The sequence below is a fragment of the Lactuca virosa genome, chromosome 1, assembly GCF_052849685.1.
Source record: "Lactuca virosa cultivar CGN04683 chromosome 1, Lactuca_virosa_CGN04683_v6, whole genome shotgun sequence".
Lineage (NCBI taxonomy): Eukaryota > Viridiplantae > Streptophyta > Magnoliopsida > Asterales > Asteraceae > Lactuca > Lactuca virosa.
Window position 1 is genome coordinate 124757274 of NC_136426.1, and position 4749 is coordinate 124762022.

At 31.9% G+C, this 4749-nt stretch overlaps 1 long non-coding RNA gene across 13 annotated transcripts; it reads left to right on the top strand.

Moving 5' to 3' along the window:
* Positions 1-805: 805 nt before the first annotated feature.
* LOC145157699 (uncharacterized) lies at positions 806-4404 on the top strand. 13 transcript variants are annotated; one of them, XR_013737208.1, is made up of 6 exons: positions 810-1183; positions 1339-1407; positions 1493-1537; positions 1645-1778; positions 2324-2391; positions 2534-4404. It is a non-coding gene; the product is annotated as an uncharacterized LOC145157699 (long non-coding RNA). The 13 variants fall into 13 exon arrangements; XR_013737211.1 differs by having other exon boundaries at positions 806-1183; positions 1346-1407; positions 1493-1778; XR_013737206.1 differs by having other exon boundaries at positions 807-1183; positions 1493-1778.
* Positions 4405-4749: the final 345 nt, after the last annotated feature.

Sequence of the window (4749 nt, forward strand, 5' to 3'; positions counted from 1 at the left end):
ATATATATATATATATATATATATATATATATATATCTTTATACCTTAATAAGCATTTAACATGTTTTTGCTGAATTTTAAGAGGTACACGCTTTAAAACACTATTTACAACAAGTTTATGCATATTCGGTCAACAATTTATTGAATTAAGCACGTTTTGTATAGGTCTCCGTTCTCATCTTCAAATTGAACTGGTCAAAGAAGATGAATAGGTATTGCAATAGCTGAAAAAGTCAAGGTATTGAGTTGAGTTCTTATCCAACCCGTGATTTAATGAAATTTATAGTTCAGGGAATGTATTTCAGTTTCTATCAAGGACTGAATGGAATTTTGGATTATTGACTACACTTTACACATTCTTTACCATAAAGCAAAAACAAACACGTAGCAGATGGAGATATTTGGCCAAAATTATTCGATTGTGGCTAAACAATACACATAGACACAAACGATTCAAAAAAGAACACCATCATAATATACTTACGGTCGCTTGTTTTATTACGTTTAGTAAGTTCCTAAACAATATATATATATATATATATATATATATATATATCTTTATACCTTAATAAGCATTTAACATGTTTTTACTGAATTTTAAGAGGTACACGCTTTAAAACACTATTTACAACAAGTTTATGCATATTCGGTCAACAATTTATTGAATTAAGCACGTTTTGTATAGGTCTCCGTTCTCATCTTCAAATTGAACTGGTCAAAGAAGATGAATAGGTATTGCAATAGCTGAAAAAGTCAAGGTATTGAGTTGAGTTCTTATCCAACCGTGATTTAATGGATTGATCAATACCAAACTCCCCTTAATCTCGACCATATCTCCTTTATCCTGGAACCTCTCCTCCTATATTTTACGATCCTCCAATTTCATCAGCCCTCCCCCCCCCCCCGCAATCAATTGATCGAAGATCTTCACCATCACAGTCATCTCCAACCTCTATCAACCACCACCGCCTGAAACCCACTTCACCGAGAAGCACCAACCACCAAACGGTCGCCCATATACCCCAAACACCACCGTCAGCCAAGAACAAGCACCGCCGCCATCGAGCTTCCACTGCTATCAACGAAGAAAACCACCGGACACCCCTCTCCAATTGTCGACCAACCTCGCACCACCACTTCTGTGAACCCCCACCATCGAATTTCTAATTTCATGTTTTGACTGGTACACCATCTCTTCTCGCATTTTATTATTCCTATGTTCTCTTCTGATTCACAAAGCCCTAATTGAAACTCTAGCAGTAATTTGAAAATCAAATGATAAGTTGGAACACAATTAGACTTATTCATATATTTGACTAATTCTTGGCTTATGACAAGGGAAAAGTGCATTCGTCACACAATATCGAAGGCACAAGGAATGGTAGTTTTATCACGTTTTCATCTAAGGTATTGCTGTTGGATCCCATGTTTTTTAACATTTCTACTCATCTCTACTACTTCTTTCTCAGTATTCTAAGATCTTCTTTCTCAGTATTCTAAGAAACGCATGAATGTTGCTACTGTTACCCCTCCCCCGGTAGATTTTGACTGCTTTTCATTTTTGGTCTTCAGATTAATCGACTATTGTTAAAAACGGGTCAAACTAACAAGATAATTTTCATGTTTATTTGTTCTCTCATCTAGGGAATGGAATCCATCTCTCTCTCTCTCTCTCTCTCTCTCTCTCTCTCTCTCTCTCAATAGATTTAGTCGAAATTCTCAAAATTGTGTCCCATCTTTGAAGAAGAGAAGACACCATTGATTTATTCTTCTTTTATGTAAGTTTTCCATCCCTGTAACTAAATTCAAAGATTTTGAACTTTAATATTGGTTTCCATCGTTTTTAGTTACTTATACAGATGTGGGTCATCATAATTTGACGAAAAAATGTATTTTTGATTCAATAGCAGTTGTTCTTCATATATTCTATATTGCGCATTAATGGGTTTTAATTATTTTTCTTTAGTTTTTGTTGAATATTATTCAGGATATTTGAAAATCTTTTAAGTACATGAATGAATTTGGTGTTGGTTCTGGTTTTGAGTTCTATTTTTATTAATACATGTTTTGATGTTCGATATATTATTTGATGTATTATTTGATCTGTTTCCGGTATTTATTTGTTGATTACTTGATTTGAAGGTTAACCCAACACTTAATAAGAATTATTTTATTTTATTTAGTTGCTTCTCCATTGAACAGTACGACCAAGTATTATATTTTCAAATAAAATTTTATCTTTATTGACCATATTAAATGGTCTTCTGTTATTGAAAAAAGTTTGTGTTTTTTGATGATTCTAACTTACTCTTCATTTATAAAGAGATGGGGGAAGCTGAGTCAAAGGTAGTGGAAGCTATTTTATTGGATTTGTTTTGAAAGACATGAAGGGTATGTATGTTTTTCCTTTCTCAATCGATATCCATTCAGATTCACCTTAATTTTGATGTTTTTGATGCTTGGAAGGATATTGGTACAACTTAGTCTTCATTTTGTTGGTTTTCTTTTGTTTCTAACAATTTTTGGTTTATAGGCACTTATATTGAAGTCATAACCAGTGAAATTGCCTCCTGCAAGATAAGGGTATGATAACTCTCGCTTTGATTGAACTTTTTTTTTTTGGTGAAATTTGTTGTAAGACTTTAGATATGTGTTTTTTGATGAGTTTTTTTGTAGGAGAAAATCAAATCTTGAATCATTCTTTTGCTACTCTGGAACACACAAGGTATAATTACACACCCCGAGTTAGACTTTTTTATTCTAATATATATTTTTTGTCTGCATTTCAGGTTGTTTTCATTCCAGGTTAATATAAAATCTTGATTTTTATCCAATATTTATCCTCATGTATATGTGTTTGTCAAACACACACACGCACACACACACACAAGCTAGTTTTTTTGATGTTCTTATTCACTTGAAACTAAGTTTATTGTTCGGATTGTTGTAGAAGAGAAAAAGACCTGGATCAGAAATGACTAGGTAATCATCATCATTTGAACTTAGTAGCATGATGCTTATATTTCTATAAATTTTTTTGTTCATTTATTGTTCCTTTTTGTTCATCAATCATAACAAAATCAGTACAAAGGGTCAACCGATCCTACTGGATGGTTATTTTCTATTTTTATCAGTCTTGGGTTTGACAACTGGCATCTTGGTATCCTATCCTTAGTTGGTACTACATATGCAAGGCAACCTTTCAAGCAATTCAAGTATTCATTCGTGTATTGGATTTGGAATACATCATTTTTTTTGTGTTTAAATGATGATGAAGTTGGCTTTGATACTGACAACTAAAAAATCAGGCTCCAGTGTTGGCTAGGTATCCAGCACCTCAAGCTTCTTACAGAACCAATGTATATTGCTTAACATTTGTCTTACTCCTAGATTGGAACTTCACTAATACAAGCTGATTTCCATTTAAAATATATTTTTGTAATTGTTAATAGGTAGATGTGTAAATGATAAACATGTGGAACTTATGAAAAATTGGATCTAAAAGTTTACCAAGTAAAAATAGAATCCTACTTTCTCAAAGTATTCACAAATTAGCATCCTATTATGAGCATGTGGTTTGGTCCTGTTTATGTTTTCTATTTTTTCACTAATGCATGTATTGGTTGAAGGTATTTCAACCTACTCCATTGGCTATAGGTATTTCATGTGACATTTTTTTTTAATTTTATTGAAATCATTTTGCTTATATCGTTTGTGATTTCACTTATTTTTGTAGGCATTGATTTTGGGTTTGATAACCAAGAACTACAATATGACGAAACTTACAACATTGCAATTCTCCCAAATTTTACAACTTTCCCTTTTCCATCAGTGGCATTTCCTTAAAAAGTTTTTTTTTTTAATGTTTTTCTTTCACTCTGATACCATTTTCTTCCAATTTGTGTTCTTTTGTCATCATTTTTTCAATCTATACAAGTAAGATTGGGAATTGATGCAATTTTGATTGCTCAGGGTACTTAGAGGAAGGAACACTTTGCACCAAGGACTAAGGGGTCATTTCAGTAAATTCTAAAAGTTGTCATTCAAATATCTACCAAAATCACGTATTCATTTTTTTGATTATCCAATCTGTGTGAAGCTTCTTATATGTTTATTCATCTTCCTCCCTTTTTGATTATCCAATGTGTGAAGTTACTTATATGTATTTTTTATTAGAGTTCTTAATTTCATTTTTAGTGACTGTATATGTGAAAGTACATTGCTATTTCTTGCCACCCAGGTATAGCAATGTACCCTCAAAGTACAATGGTTTGTAATGTTTGGTAAGTACTTCATTGCCTAGGTTAATTGATATTATAGGGAACAAACTTTTAATAGACTTTACTTGAAACGTTGATGTAGACTTACACAATTTACAAGTTATCTGATTTATCAATTTATTTGTTTTCTAATGTTTCAAAGGAATCTTGGGTTGACCAAATTTATTATTTGTGTTCATCAGGGAGACTGCTAAATTCAGTAAGGTTTATTTAGACCCTCTTTTTGAAATCAAATGCAGTCAGGTGTATTTTGAAAATACGCTAGATACAAATTAATGTTTAACTGTTTCGTAAGAATTGGATATATATATATATATATATATATATATATATATATATATATATATATATATATATATATATACATACACACACACACGCTATTCCTTTAAAAAACTAGGAAGTTTACAAAGATATGAATTAATGGTGTGCATCTAAGGCTGTTTCATGGCTGCTAAAACCTTAGTCA